Source organism: Protopterus annectens, chromosome 12.part0 (genome assembly GCF_019279795.1).
Source record: "Protopterus annectens isolate FY-2018-M chromosome 12.part0, PAN1.0, whole genome shotgun sequence".
NCBI classification, from domain to species: Eukaryota; Metazoa; Chordata; order Ceratodontiformes; family Protopteridae; genus Protopterus; species Protopterus annectens.
Genome location: NC_056746.1, coordinates 1,402,673,785 through 1,402,691,374, shown reverse-complemented (window position 1 = coordinate 1,402,691,374; position 17,590 = coordinate 1,402,673,785).

Below are 17,590 nucleotides of genomic sequence, written 5' to 3'. Positions count from 1 at the left end.
GAATCCTTTGCAAATGCCTTCTATGGGCACCTTCAAGAATACATGGATCATGCAATCCCAAATAAAACCAAGACCCATTCCCCCAAAGGCAGGCACCCGGTCTGGTGGACCCCAGCCATAAACAAATTTTACAACAGGAGGAGGAAGCTACTACATGACAGAGCAAAATCCCTAAAAGGGAAAGCGTCTCTGATCAGTACTAGCAAAAAACTACGATCACTCATAAAATCATCCAAGGCCAACTTTGAGAGAAAAATCACAAAAGACACAAAAGACAATCACAAGGCCTTCTTTAGCTATGTTAGAAACCTGGGTGGAAACTCCCAGATATGCTTAGAGTTAGTCCAAAATGACACAAAATACACTGAACCCACTGACATTGCCAACATTCTGGCAGACAGGTTCAGTGCAAATTTCTTCCCCTCCCCAAAGGAGAAATAACTATCTCAGCAGAGTGTAGCCTCCCTAACATCTCAGATGCCCAGGTGAGAGCCGCCTTTCTAAAGCTAAAACACAGCATCAATGGGACGGATGGTGTCCCGGCTGTGTGCTACATGAACTCAAGAGGAACTAAACCCACACATAAGGCTGCTGTTTAATCTTAGCCTTACTACAGGATCATTACCCAAAGAGTGGCGTACGGCAACAGTGGTCCACTTCACAAAGGTGGTGCCTTTACGGACCCTGGAAATTACCGCCCCATAAGCTTGATGAGCCTGGGCTGCAAAGCTATGGAGAGGATCATTATGGAACTCATAAACAAAGACATTGGGGACCTACAGACATTGGATCCTACTCAATTTGGCTTTGTCAAGGGCAGATCCTGCCTTTTGAACTTGGTCAACTTTTTTGAAACAGTCACTAAGGCCATTGATGAGGGTAAGGCAGTTCACACAGCCTATCTTGACCTTGCAAAAGCCTTTGACACAATACCCCACTCGGGCATCATAGACAAACTCACCAACTTAAATGTAAACCCATATGTCACAAGATGGATTGCAAACTGGCTCAAGGACAGAACCCACAGGGTCAGAGTTGCTGGAGCTATGTCAGACTCTAAGCCAGTCACAAGCGGTGTCCCACAGGGCTCAGTCCTGGGACCCCTCTTGTTCGGCATTTATTTTTCTGAAGTACAGGCAAACATAGGAGGATTGTGGCTGACAAAGTTCGCAGATGACTGCAAACTGGGTGCCATAATTGATACTCCAGCGGACACAAACATCCTTCAGAGAGGCCTCATAGAAATGGATAATTGGTGCCAGAGCCATGGCCTTAAGCTGAACGCCAAAAAATATATAGTCATACCCTTTGGGAAAAACAAGGTACCGACAAATTACCACATAGGCGGTAATCCATTAAGTACGGAAGAGGTAATCAGGGACCTAGGGACCCAGGTTGACAGTAACCTCTCATTTGACACTCACATTGCCAAAGTGGTTAGGAAGACCTTCTATATTGCCCACCTTATCATGAAGGGTTTCACATCTAGATCAAGAGAGGTCATTGTGCCCCTGTACTCTTCTCTTATCAGGCCAATGATTGAGTACAATGCCCCATTTGGGATGTATCTCACCCGACACCTGCAGCAGTTGGAAAGACCCCAAATGTTCCTCACCAAGAGGATAAAGGGTCTTAAACATATGTCATATGCTGCCCGACTGAAAAAACTCCAGCTCTATTCAGTCGCATACCGCCTACTCAGAGGTAATCTGTGCCTGACGTACAAGGCCATGTCCAATCCTGAATTAATGGACATGCTCTACCTCAGAAAATCAAAATCCATCAGAGCCACGAGAACAAGTGACTTAAACCTCAACACAGAAATAAATAGGACATGCTGGAGGGACAGATTCATAACCCAGAGGCTCCCTACATTCTGGAACAGAATCCCAGTCCATGTTAGGCAGAGCCCCTCACTGACTCTATTCAAGAGAAATCTCGATGAGTGGATGGGAGATCGTAGGTTTACCCCGGGGGTCATTTCTGTGTCACTACTAGACAGAGGCATAGTAAACTAAACCCTAAAAGGGTGTAGTATTCTCATCCTAAGGGGTGGTGTAAGCCACATCACTCTGGCTAGGCTTATAAATGCCTTAGGGCAGATAGCCTAGTAGGAACCTATGAACCTATGAACCTATGAACACATATAGGGAAACAATGTAATCCAATTGATGCCATGTTTTCAGCTTTGGAAGGAGCTGTTTACCCATTCTACATGTGATATCTCCTGGTATGATGATAGGGCCTTTTGTCAGTGGGAGGTGGGTATTTATGTATGGGCCTGTCTCACAGGAAGTTGGCATTGTCAGTCATTTATAGTTGGCCCTCACTCAGGACATATATGAGTGTACATTGCTATTTATGACATAGCTGAAGGAAGTGTCATGGTTCTGTCTGGACTCCTTCGCAGATAATCTTTCCAAAAGACCAACAAACTTAAGCACTAAACCCCGTTATACTCTTTTACACACTTAACACCCTACTGATTCTTTTTGATCAGTCAAAAGAGTATTTCATCATAATATCCTGACATGTCCAAAGGTCAGTTTCATGTGTACTCTCCAGTCCAGCTGGTGAATATGGGAATTTTGAGGCAATGTTACAACTGCCTTATGTACACAGACAACCCACTCCTCCTCCCAACAAACTCAGATATATGTGAGAGATGCAACTATATAGACAAACAGGAGGCTGAGCTCTCTCGACCCATGACTGGCACAGTGTATCAGGAGGAGAAGGTAACCACACACACCACAAATCCAGTCTCACATAGACCTATAGCAACAGCAAACCACATAAACACACAAAAACATACTCAGAGACTCTAAATAAAAATCTGCCTAAGCAGCAGAGACCTCCAAAGCAGACACCCAAACAACTGCTACCCCACAACAATACCCACATATCACATAGTTCACAATGTCAGTGTGCCAAAAAGTCACTGCCCTTAAGGCTAAATAACACACCTAATACACTTGTAATAGGTGAATTTATTGTCAGACACACTGACGTCCCACTCACCAGGCTGAACAAGGAGAAGGTCACTGTAAGCTGTCTGTCGGGTGCCAGGATCCACCACATGACACATGCACTCAGGTCACTCCAAAGCAAGTACAAATATGACTCCATCATTGTCCATGCTGGTGTGAATAACCTGAGACGTTCCTCCCTGGACTACATGAAAAAAGACATAGAGGAACTCTCTGATCATGTAGCCTAGGCCGGTATGACCCTGACCTTCTGTAGCATCTTACACTCACCAAGATTTATGCCACAGTATAAAGACAAAATGATCAATTTTAACAGTTGGCTAACATATTGGTGTCATTCAAAGGGGATCCAGTGACTGTCAGCTTCTGATGACATGCTCGACAAGCCACGTTGCTTCGCTAGGGGCGGCTTGCACCTGTCACCCCTGGGCTTTTGAATACTAGCTAAGGCTCTTGCCACCCCCATAGTGCTTTTTTTAGGCAAGGCTCAAAAGTCAAACCCACCTCCATAGACAATACAAGGTAAAAGAAACTAAGGGTAATGCTGCTCAACGCCAGAAGTCTAAACCTCAAAATGCACCCACTGAAGGCTCTCCTCAGTATGGAGAATATTGATATCTGTGCAGTAACAGACACCTGGTTCAAGGCTCCCGAAAGCACTCCAGCACTACAAGGTTATACTTCATACCATGCTTTTCGGCCACAAAACTTGAACCGAACCACAAAAGAAGGGGGAGTATCCATATACATCAAAGATGCACACACCTCCAGGTTAGTAGCACTGCACGAAGCATCGGAGACCATCCATGTGCAACTAACAGTGGGCAAAACTGCCTTTCAGTTTGTAGCCTGCTACAGACCACCCTCACAAACTCAGGAACCCCACTCAGCTTTCCTGAGAACACTGGAGAATATGAAGGTCTCTCCAAACACCATTATATTGGGTGACTTCAACTACCCAAACATTGACTGGGAATACTACTCAAGCCCCAACACCCTCGCCCAACGGTTCCTAGAATTTATAAACTCAAATGCTATGGAACAACTGGTCACCACCCTCACAAGAGGGGAAAACATATTGGACCTGGTCATCACCAACATGGGGACTCTATGTTCCACACCAGAGGTATACCCCTCATTGGTAAGGTCAGACCATAAATTTATCTCACTGGACATCCATATTCCATCCCCACCCCCAGCCAAGGTAATCTCGGTGAAGAACTTCTCAAAAGCAAACGTCACACTTCTCAAAACTGAAGTGGTATCCTTCAAAGCCCCCAGGCCAGTGGAATATACGGCTCAAACCACAGAATCTTTTACAAACGCATTCTATGGACACCTACAGGAATGTATGGATCATGCTATCCCAAATAAAACCAAGACTCACTCCTCCAAAGGCAGGGGACCTGTCTGGTGGGCCTCAGCAATAAATAAGCTATACAACAAAAGGAGGAGGCTACTACATAATAGAGCAAAATCCCAAAAAGGGAAGGCATCTCTGATCAGTACTAGCAAGAAGCTACGATCACTCATAAAATCCTCTAAGGCCAACTTCGAAAGAAAAATTGCACAAGACACTAAAGACAATCACAAGGCCTTCTTTAGTTATGTCAGGAACCTGGGTGGCAACTCCCAGATATGCTCTGAGTTAGTGCAAAATGATAAAAAATACACTGAACCCACAGACATTGCCAACATCCTGCCAGACAGTTTCAGTACAAGGTTCTCCACCCCATCCCCCCAAAAAATCAAATGTCCATCCCATCAGAGTGTAGCCTCCCTGACATCACAGATGAAGAGGTGAGAGCTGCCCTCTCCAAAGCAAAAACCACAGCATCAATGGGACCGGATGGTGTACCGGGCTACGTCTTACACGAGCTTCATGAAGAACTTAACCCTCACGTAAAGTCACTGTTCAATATCAGACTTACTACAGGATATGTACCCAAGTAATGGCGTACAGCAACACACAAAGGTGGTGCCACAACAGACCCCGGAAACTATCACCCTATAAGCCTGACTAGCCTGGTCTGCAAAGCTATGGAGTGTATCATCATGGAACTCATAAAGAAAGAGATCGGGAACCTCCAGACACTGGATCCTACCCAATTCAGCTTTATTAAGGGAAGATCTTGCCTCTTGAACCTGGTCGACCTCTTTGAAACAGTTACCAGGGCCATAGACATAGGGAAGGTAGTCCACACAGCCTACCTGGACCTCGCAAAAGCCTTCGATACAATACCCCACTTGGGCATCATAAATAAGCTCACCAGCTTAGATAGCAACACATATGTCACAAGATAGATTGCAAAGTGGCTCAGAGATAGCACCCACATGCTCAGAATTGCAGGTGCCATGTCAGACTCTACACCAGTTACAAGTGGCATCCCACAAGGCTCAGTCCTGGGACCTCTCTTGTTCGGTATATATTTCTCTGAGGTACAGGCTAACATGGGAGGACTATGGCTGACCAAGTTTGCAGATGACTGCAAACTGGGTGCCATAATTGACTCGCCAGCTGACACAAGCATCCTCCAAAAGGGTCTCACAGAGATGGATAACTGGTGCCAGAGCCATGGCCTAAAGCTAAATGCCATAAAATGCATAGTCATCCCCTTTGGGAAAAACAAAGTGCCCACAAATTACCACATAGGTGGTAATCCAGTAAGTACAGAAGAAGTAATTAGGGATTTGGGGACCCAAGTAGATAGTAATCTCTCCTTTGACAATCACGTTGCCAAAGTGGTTAGAAAGACCTTCTATATAGCCCACCTTATCCCGAAAGGTTTCACATTTAGATCAAGGGAGGTCATTGTGCCCCTCTACTCATCAGGCCAATAAATGAATACAATGCTCCATTTGGGATGCACCTTACCCAACAACTGCAGCAACTGTAATGACCCCAAAAGTACCTCACCAAGTAGATTAAGGGACTCAAACAGATGCCCTACGCAGTTCAGCTAAAGAAACTCCAGCTCTACTCAGTTGCTTACTGCCTACTCAGATGCGATCTGTGCCTGACGTATAAAGCCATGTCCAACCCAGAATTAATGGACATGCTCCACCTCAGGATATCCGAATCCCTTAGAGCTACATGCTCCAGGGACTTAAACCTCAGCACAGAAATAAATAGGACATGCTGGAGGGACAGATTCATATCCCAGAGGCTCCCCTCACTCTGGAAGAAAATCCCAGTCCAAGTTAGGCAGAGCCCCTCACTGACCCTCTTCAAGAGAAATCTTGACAAGTGGATGGGAGATCGTAAGTTTACCCCCAGGATCTCTTCTGGGTCCCTGCTAGACAGAGGCACAATAAACTAACCATAAAAGGGCTATCTTGTGTGACCTACTATTCAAAGGCACAGTCTATAATCTAAAAGGGTGTTGGAAGCCAAACACACTCTGGCTAAGCTTATAAATGCCCTAGGGCAGATAGCCTAGTATCAACCTATGAACCTATGAAAATGTTTGGAGTGCACATTGTTTATTGATGATACAGATTGCAGGTTTTTTATCTTCTTTGCTTTCCCACTTTCTATGCACAAATTAAGTATCTGTAGTATATATTTGATTATGACAGGGTTCCAATATATTATATATGTGTCTGTTGTCATATAACTGTGTGCACAAGGCAGGACTGGTGAATAGTGAGAGGTTCCTGGGTTAACACATGCAACTGCCAGATATGTGTGGCCCACTGCTGTACTCAAACATGGCCTAAGTGTGTGAGCATGCCCAGTTTGGCCTTTCAGTGTTTTATTGCCTGACATTTGTCTCATGTATTCAAGTGTTCAGTGTTTTGTTGCCTGACATTTGTCTCATGTATTCAACTTTGTGAGCATGCCCAGTGTGACCTTTCAGTATGTTGCTGTCTGCAGTCCACTACATTTGTTAACATGTGTGAACATGCCCAATATTAACATTTATACTATATGTGTGTTGAAAATCAAGTTATATTTTTACTGCAGGGCTCACCTTTGTGTCATAACTCGACAGGGATTATGCTGTGCCTGCAGGGTTTCCATGAGACACTTTGCATAGACTTATCAACATTTCTTCATACAGGCTGACCAGTGAAATACTGTCATGGTTTATTGGTTCAGTACTGTGACTATAGTGCACAGTATCCTGGGTTTGAGGTCTGTCACTGCTTTATATTTTCATACTGGGCAGACCAGACTGCTTAAGGACCAGTAAAGCAAATATGAGCATGTTTACCTGCTTTTGCTCAACTATGCCCAACTTTGACCAAACTTGCCCAACATTGCTCAACGTTAACCAACATTGCTGAACGTTGCCCAATATTGCTCAACATTGCCCAAAGTTGTGCTAGTTAGTGTGTGTAATTTTGTTTACATATACTAAATAGTGGTAAAAGCTGTTTAGCACTGCTTTATATTGCTTAAAACATGGCAATCATGCCTCAGGTGGTGCTGCAGGGCTGCCTATGTTGGATGCACATAGTACACTCCCTATACATGTTTGAAATCAGGTAGTGTCAAGTTAGGCATCCCTTTTACTATATGTGCGAGCAGAGAGAGGTATAATTTCCAGGGTTCCTACTGAGCCAGTGTATGTGCTATGCGTTGCCTCTTTGCCAAGGCCAAAGCATACTGGGCACGCCTCCTTCTGCCTACTGGGGCAGGCTCAGGTTGTTCCTCCTCCAAGTCATGCTCTGCCTGTGATGGCCTTGACAATGGTGGGGGGCTGTTTGGCCCAGGCCTATGCTGCTCCTGCTGCAGCTGTTTTCGCAGGATCATATTATGTAGCATAGCACATACCATGACAATTTGGGTACATGTAGTTGGTGAGTACTGCAAGGCTCCACCAGATGTGTCCAGGCACCTGAACCGTGACTTGAGCAGCCCAAACACATGCTCGATTACATTTCATGTTTGTGCGTGTGCCTCATTATGGCATTCCTTTTCAGGTGCGTCTGCGTTTCTGATGGGTGTCATCAGCCATGGCTCCAGTGCATATCCAGCATCCCCCACTAGGTGACCATGAGGGATGTCCTCATTGGCAAATGTCTGGTACAGCTGTGTTAGATGCCAGATATGGGAATCATGGTAGCTTCCAGGGCAGCCAGCACACACATTCAGTATTATGCCCTGGGCATCACACATGACCTGGCAGTTGATGGAGGGGAAGCCCTTGTGGTTAAAGTAGGCCCCACCCGCTCACCGGCTGGTGCTTTGATGTGTATGTGCGTGGAGTCTATTGCACCCACTACCTCAGGGTATTCCACTATTTGCTGGAAAAGATGCATATTGCTGGCCAATACCTCATGGGAATTGGGGAAATATACATGATCACCGACATGTGCTGACATGGCATTCAGGAACTGGTGCAGTACCCTGGATGCTGATGCCTGTGATATCCCCATCATATCACCAGTTGGTTTCTGGAAGGTACCAGTTGCTAGTATTCTTAGGCCAACACATACCTTGGTTTCCACTGGGATGGGTTCCCCTCTGTTGATACTGTGTGTGAGGCATGGCCTGCACAGCTCAACAATTTGCTGCATGAGGTCTCTGTCCACTCTATAGCGCTCCACTATCTCCAGCTCATGTAGCCCCTGTTAGGTTACCCTGGGCCTGTACACTCTTCTCCGTCTCCTCACTGTGGGTTGCTCAGCAGCATTCGCATTGTCACCACCCTCAGCATGTTGCATATGTCGCCTTATAACAGCAATGGCTGCCCCTAACATTTCTTTGTCTCAGTAAAGCTTTTTAAGTTTTCCCTTCTCTTAGTTTTCTGCAGTGTTGCAGTGTCTCTGAGGAAAACATGGTGGAAAGTTGTTTGCAGAGTTTTAAGTGCTGGGCTGGGCTGGGCTACTGTACTGTCTGTGTAATTGCCTGATTCTGATTGTTTTCACCTGCTATCTCTGATAGTTCTCCCTGGTTGACTTCCTACTATTTGTTGTGCTTCCTTTTCCTTTTCTGTTTCCACAGGGGGGCAGTGCCATGCACACAAGCGCAAACACGTGCACACCAGCTCACACGCACCCACACATGCTTACACGGCCTAACACTTGCTAATTCCTGATTAAACGTGCGCACACAGGTGCAAACGCGCTTACACAAATTTCAACAACCTTACACATACTTACTCCGGCTTAAACGCGCACACACGGGCACACACACGTGCACACAGTCTTACTCAGATATGCAGGTGCGCACCCGCGCGCAAACACATTGCAGGCACTTCAACAAGAAACTTTAGTATTATCCATGGCATACACCTTCTATTTCTTGCCTTTAGCTAGGATACCTGTTGAAACACCTCTTCCAGTGATGAGTAACTGACAGCAAACACATGCCACTCTGCTCCAATGAGTTTACATACTTTCATACATACCCCCCTCGTGATGTCACCTATCTTCTACTCTGATACTCCCCTTATCCTACTCATACACTCCACTGACTGTGCTTATTTGCTATGTAAACTTGGGATTCACTATCCTTACCCTCATTTGCATAGGATTGCCTACTAATGCTTGGTTACATCTCTTAGACTGAGCTTTCCCGCTTAACAACCTCTACTCTGTAGCCATGTTGTCTTCAGCCTGCCATTCACTTGCATTGAAAATTAAGATTTTCTATAAAATCCCTATTTGTGGCTTTTCATTTTTGGTTTTCTGTTTTTTAAAGCGCAGCACGTTTGCGTGGCACTGCGCTATGCTTAAACGTCGAAGATCGAGGTAAAAATTTTTTTTTTTTTAATTTTGCATCGGGGAACATTGCCAATGGCCGTATATTTGGCCATTGGCACGCTTCCTCAACTGGATGCAGCCTTTATTTGGAGCTGTCACGGCTCCGTTTTGCTATTTGCAGAATGGTACTCAGTTGTCAACGGAGTACATTTCTGCAAATAGCACTACACTTACTCGGACAAGTTAGGGTTTCCTGGATCGCAAATTTACCTCATTTGCATAGCTTTCGGCAGCAAATGAGATAATTTGCATAACCTAGCCCTGTCCGTGTAAGAGTCGTTTTAGGAGCCCTCTTGCACGCCCCTGCTGGCTGTTCCTGGATCGCTCGGTGAACATGTTGGCTGCATGGAGTCTTACTCTACTCTTAGACTCTGTGCAAGCCTTCGTGAATCCGGCCCACTGTCTGTAATGTCATGCAAGAGCACAAACACTCACACACACACACACACACACACACACACACACACACACACACACACACACACACACAGTTAACTGCAGTGAGAATATATACCCTTAGCTATTTAAGTGCACAGAGTAGCAACCTCTGTATTACAAGCACCACAGCTCAAGTCTGACTTGGAGTGTCTCAGACAACACTTTACAGTGGATGACAACAACAGTGTCTGTTGAGGAGAATATGGCAATAAGAGTGTCCCAGATGCTGATGTAAAAGGCTCTCTGTAATGTCAAGCAAGAGCACACACACACACACACACACCCAGTTGACTGCATTAAATGGATGTATAGGCATATGCAAGTATCAAGATATTGTTAATCTATGGCATTGGAGCAGTAACTGTGGGATACACACTTCTGCTATTCTGTCTAAACACACACACACACACACACACACACACACACACACACACACACACACACACACACACACACACACACACACACACACACAGTGCAAACAGAACCCCTACCTATCTAAATACACAGACTACAGAACTCAGTACTTTATGCAAGCAACACAACACACGTCTGACTTTTACAAGACTGCATGTCAATTTATAGTGGATATCAGCAGGCCATGTTGGAAAGAAGGTGCTGTGAGGCTTGCAGAGGTTCATAGCTTCATTGGTTTATAGGAGGTTATTAGCCTAATGGCCCTATGATGTTTACTATCCTAATGGCCCTAGAGTGTTTTCAAGACTAGATGTGTATAAATACCCTTATTGAGCACAGTTAGAAGGTTGTTGTTAGAGTGATTTTCTGAGCAACATTGACTGACCCTATGCATGAGGGACATATGTGACACACCATGGGTAAATTTACAATCACCCATCCAGTTGTCAAAGTTGCACTTGTATAGGTTCATTAAGGAGTTGGGAGGGTGGCCTAATGGTTAAGGTGTTTGCCTTACAAACACAAGGTACAGGGTTTGAATCTCACAGGGGATAATTAGCTAGGCTTAAAATGGCTTGCAAGGGCAGTTAGCCTAGTACTAATCTATGAATCTATGAACCTATGATCATTGTTTCATACACAGTGGTAGCCTGTTACAGTGGATTGCTACTCACTGGGAGATATATCTGTTTCCCCTGTGGGTTCTGTTTATGTTACAGGATAGGTTGAGATTCCTGGGGTAAGTTATTCTTGTCCCATTTGATTTGCAGATGTGCAGTATTTCCAGTAGGGCACATTCTGAGACCACTCTGTAAGCCAGGGATAGGTTACTTTTCAGCAGCCTTTATGATACTGAGTGCAGTGACAGGTCTTTCAGTCTTTTAGTGTTTCCACGTATGTCATGTTTTCAAGGCTCTTGATTCTCTCAGTCACAAACCTCTGTTTTTTCTCCAGTTGCTGCAGGTGTCTGGTGAGGTACAGACAGAAGGGAGCATTGTACACAATTAGTGGTCTGGTAAGGGAAGAGTAGAGCAGAGATATGACTTCAAAGATCTTGGATGTGATGGCCTTATTTATGAGCTCCACAATGCAGAATGTGTGTCCCACCACTATGGACACATAGTGATTGAAGTGTCGATTTCTATGAACATGTGTTCCCACATCTCGAAACACTGTGCTTGAGCTTAGATGGCTGCTGTGTACATAATAATTAGCAAGGGTACTTCGTTGCCAAAGGGGACAATGAGGCATTGTTTGCTTAAAGGCTCAGTCTGTGAGTTTAGCTCAAATCATGTGTCTGTGTCAGTCCCTTCTGTAATATGCTACCATCATTGGGGGACCCTATATGATTGCATTCAGTTAATAGTCATCTGCAAACTTGGTAAACCACAAGCCATCTACTTTTGCCTGGGCTTCAGAGGAATAGCCTCCAAACAATGAGGACCCAGCACAGATCCTTGTGGTATTACACTGGTAAATAGTCTAGTATTGGAGGTGCATTCCACAACTTTGACAGACAGTGTATGTTCTGACAGTAAGTCAGTTGGCTATCCATCTAGTAATGTATGGTTTAATTCCCAGATGGGAGACTTTTTCTTTTTTTTTTCCAAAAATATTTTTATTTTGTTTTCATCATAAAACATATGCAAATGTACATACAACAAATACAATAAAACAATAACAAAACTATTTACAATATTTACATTCATTCACAATGAACAATCAATGTATCCATGAGAAGTTATCAGTATTTGTTCAAAAGGTTTTTCAATTTTTGCCATGCTGTTTTTTATGACTAATGGTATGAGTTCTATAACAGATAGTTTGAAGTTCTTTTTTACAAACAACTTTTGCTAAATTAATAAATTCTTTAAGCATCAAATCTTGTTTACTTTTCAAGTTCAAAGTAATAACTTTTCTGGCAATTTCAAGAATTGACCAGAGTAACTGAATCTGAGATTTAGGTATTACATTAGGTATAGGAACATTGAATATGATTAGTGAGTTAGAAATATGAAAACTATCAGACCATAAAGCCTTTACAAAATTCTGAAGTCTTTCCAGTATTGAACAACATTTCTACATTCAATGAACATGTGAACCCAGTTGGCTTCTAGTAATTCATCACATTTCCAACATTTACTTTCACTGTTTTTGAGTATAAGATTTATTTTATGTGGAGTATAGAAATTCCTATTCATAAATTTCCATGTATGCAATCTCCAATATAATGAAGAAGAGGTACCATACGTAGATTTCAATAACAGTTTTTTTGATTTATCAGATATTTGTTCTCCATTAATCTTTACATAGTAGTTCCAAAAATCTGAGTCAAACTTTAGAGTGTCTTCTCTTAGTATCTTATAGATAGGTGAGAGACTTAATTTTTGATCATCTGTCTTTTAAAGACACCTTATAAAAAGCTGGATCAAACTAGGTTTAGATTCAGTCCCTAGATTGATTGATACTCTCATTTTGTTTTCTACATACTGCTGTAATGAGTCTATAAATAACCAACTGTCTTGACTATTATCAAAACTACATGGAAGAGAGTTTAGTGGCTTAATACTCTTATTTTCAATAAACCGATGCCAGAATATCAAGCTATTTTCCTTTAATTTTTGCATTGCATTGATGTTGAAAGAATCTAGGCAATCAGGGGAATATGCTATAGGGAATATAAGAAATAGGAATTGTTTAATGCTGTAATTACAATCAATTATATTTTTAAAGTTATAAAATATTTGATTAATGCCATAAGAAAAACGATCAAACTTCTTATTAAATAAACAAAATTCACTTAAAAGCCAATGAACTCTACTTATTCCATATTGTTCCTTGAATTGATTTTCTGTAGTTCTGACATCAGCTATATGAATCTCATGTATTATTTTCCAGCCAGATATATAAGTAGGTGAGATCCAATGTAATATTGCATTGATTATAACTGATTTGGAATATAGCTCTAAGCTAGGGAATGCTATCCCATTACTTCTTCAAGCTTAATGAGCCATTTATATGGAATCCTAGGTTTTAAGGGGAACCATAGAAATTTAAGTAGCATGGAATCTATTTTTTTAAATACGTTTTTGGGAGGGGGTAGTATCAATGACTGTATATAAAACAACACTTTAGGTAAAATTATTATTTTAATTAAAGAGAGCCTATCCTCCATTGTGAAGAACATTTTATTCCATCTTTTGATTAGTTCAATAATGGCAGTTATTAAATTATTGTAATTTAACAGACTCTTTCCATTTACTCTTTATACTGACACCCAAATATTCTAATACATCATTCTCCCAATTAAACAGGCTATTCTCTCTAAGGTTTTTGTTGATCTTTTTGTTAATTAGTAATGATTTGGATTTATTATGATTAAATGTAAGCCCTGAAATTCTTTCAAACTTGCTTTATTTATAACATCATGCCAAGGACCATCAATATCACCCGTTAACAACATATCATCAGCAAATAATTGTATCGTAGGACAATAGTCCTTATTAACTTAAAAGCCTTTTATATTTTGCTTGTTTATGATATATGCAGAAAAAGGTTCCATTGAAAGAACAAACAATAATGGTGACAAAGGACAACCTTGTCTAGTTCCCTTGAGGATTTCTAGTGGTGAGGATAGACATGATCCGATTTTCACATAAGCTTGTGCCACTATAAATTTTCATTAATAAGTTGACAAAATCTGAGGAGAATTCAAAACCAATCAGAATTCTTTGTAGATAAGACCAACTAATAAAATCAAAAGCCTTTTCTATGTCTAGGCTGATAATAGTTTTTTTTTTTTGTATCAGCATGCTATGTCTATTAATGATAGTAATTTAATAATATTATCTTGCACTTTTCTATGAAGAATGAACCCTGTCTGATCATTATGTATTAGATTAGGTAATATTTTCTTTATCCTACTTGCTAATATTGTCATGAAAATTTTATAATCAGTGTTTAGTAATGAAATTGACCTATATGGATCACAAGATTTGGGGTCTTTACCTTGTTTTAAAATGGGGAAGATAATTGAATATTTCCACAATGGGGGTGTTATACATTTTTGCTTAACCATAGTAAAGGCACTCATCATTTTCTTCATTATATATTCAGGAAAAATCTTATATAGTTCAGAAATTATTCCATCCAGTCCTGGAGCTTTATTATCTTTTATTTTTTTTATTTGCTCTTTCAGTTCTGTTAGTGTTATTTGTTAATTTAATATGATATTTTGTTGCATTGACTCCTTAGTAGTTATATTTTCTTGAATAAAAGTATTTATTATATTATCTGTCTCCAAAAGAGGTGTGTTATTATTTATATCTTTATAGTAATTTTTAAACACTTCTAATACACCCATTAAGTTAGATGTACTCTTAATTGAACCATCACTTTTACATTTAATCCCATTAATAAGATTTTGATTGTTTATTTTTTTTCTTTGATCTCACCGCTATTTTATGTAGATATTTAGGATTTACAGCTTAAGATTGTCATTTCAATTTTTTCCAGGTTTATGGCTACCTTATGATTCAGAACTTCCAAATATTTTTATTTAACTTAGTAATTTTGTTATGTGCTACTTTGTTATTTGATTTTGTGTCCATTTTTATCTTGTATATGTATTTTTGTAAGTCTAAAAGTTCTTTGTCCCACTCTCTCCTTTTTTAAGGTACCAAAAGTTTATTCTACCATATATATAATATATATAATAATATATATATATATATATATATATATATATATACAATAATCTACTAACTCCAACTCAGCACGGCTTTCGACCCGGTCATATCACTATGTCAGCCCTCCTCTCCTTCCTAGAAACGATAAATACAGCTCAGGACTCTGGTCATATTGTCTCTGCCCTCTTACTTGATCTTTCAAAGGCCTTTGACACTATCTCTCACAAACTTCTTCTAACCAAACTCTCTCAACTCAACTTATCTCCTTCCTCATTGTCCTGGTTCTCTAGCTACTTATCAAATAGATATCAAACAGTAAAGTGGAAAACAGCCACATCCTCTTTTTTAAATACCCCAACTGGAGTTCCCCAGGCTTCATACTGGGTCCTCTGTTATTAAATATATTCATAAATGATTTCCACAACTCTATCCCATTCTCCAGCATTATCCAATATGCTGATGATTCAACTATCATTTGTTTTTCTGCATCCTTCCCAGTGCTACAAAAGCTTACAAAAGATGCCTTCTCTATCACTGAACTATGGATGAAAGATAACCACCTTGCTCTCAATGCCTCTAAAACCAAACTAATGGTATTTACCCCATCTAAACACACCTCTATCAATGCTAGCTCTCTATCAATTACCAGCCACAATAACACATCCCTGGAATTGGTGTCCAATGCTAAGTTACTGGGTGTTCTAATCGACAATCATCTCAAATTCAACTCCCACATTCAGCACAATATAAAAAAAAAACATCAAAAACTAGACATGCTATACCGGCACAATCGCTACCTTACACCATCCACTAAAATCACTCTCTCTACCTCATTCCTCATCCCCTCTCTTCTCTATGGAGCCCCACTCCTAACTAACATCCAATCTTCCCTTAAAACACAACTTTCCACCTGTTACAACAAAATTGCTAAGTTCGCTACCAGTCATAAGTCTTCTACCCACCACTGCTCTTCACTGCATAAATTAAAATGGCTTGAACTTCCCAACCAACTCATCTATTCTCAAGTTAATCTTGCTCACAAGCTCATTTTCAAACCTGACATCTGTCCATCTCTATCCTCAGCATTTAAATTTCACCTTCCCAGGAGAGTACTTAGATCTAACAACCAAAATCTAATCGAATTGCATAAACCAAATCGTCCCCCTGGTAAAAATCCCCTATCCTTTAGCCTAGCACAACTCTGGAACTCCCTACCTCCTGCCATTTGTGCCACCTTCAACCACCTTACATTCAAAAAATCTCTTCACTCTCATCTATTTTCCCAGTGGGAATGCTCATGCTCACATCCTTCATGATCTATACTGACAATCTCTCCTTCTCATCCACTAGGACATTTCTTATCACTGCTCAAAAAAAAAAATTACATTGTCTGCTCTGTCAAACTTACAAATGATACAATTGCTTCTTACTTATCTACATTGAAATGTTTACCTTTTGTAGCCTGCATCTTCTGTAATGTGTACCACCAGTTTGTTCTTCCAAAAATTGTTTGCTCTAACTGTAACAGTTAACACTAGTCTGTCTACCACTAATAGTATGCTCTAATTGTATAATTCTTGTAAAATATTGTAAAAAGGATGTAAAACCTATTGTAACCTTGTTTGGAGCTTTTCTCCCCAGGACTCCATTGAAAATGGGTTCATCTTGGCCCAATGGACTATCCTGGTAAACCAACTGCAAATAAATAAATAATAAAATAAATAATATAAACTTTAAAGGTGTTCCACAGTATAGTATCGTCACTTCACCATTATCATTTGTTTCCATAAGCATGTCTATTTCTTTCATTATCCATTCCCTAAAGTTGTTTAACTTAGTTATGTAAGCAGGAATTTTCTGTAGAAATCTTAAATCATCTGTATGCATAGTTAATGTAAAGTTTATAGCATTATGGTCTGAAAGTGGACAAGTCATTATAAATATGTCACATATTTTTTAGTATATATATATTATTTGATACAAAGACCTTATTAATGTTTGTTTGTGTACCAAACCGATATGAATAGTGAGTACAGAATAAGGAATAATGTCCTCTTAGACCATATATATCTTTAAGGTTCATCTGGTTTGTAAAGTCATTTAACTTCTTGGCTTGAGATGTTAGTTTTATTTTACCATTTTTAGAAGTATCATTGCCTGATAATAGGCAGTTAAAATCACCTGTTGCTATGATTTCCCCTTTTGCATTTAAAGCAATCAGGTCCAGATATTTATCAACATATTTAGTACTTAGTCCTGGTATCCAGTATGTATTAATCAAAGTATAATACTTCCTACTGATTTCCAAAATAATCATGCTTGGCATCCCATCTTTATCTGAAA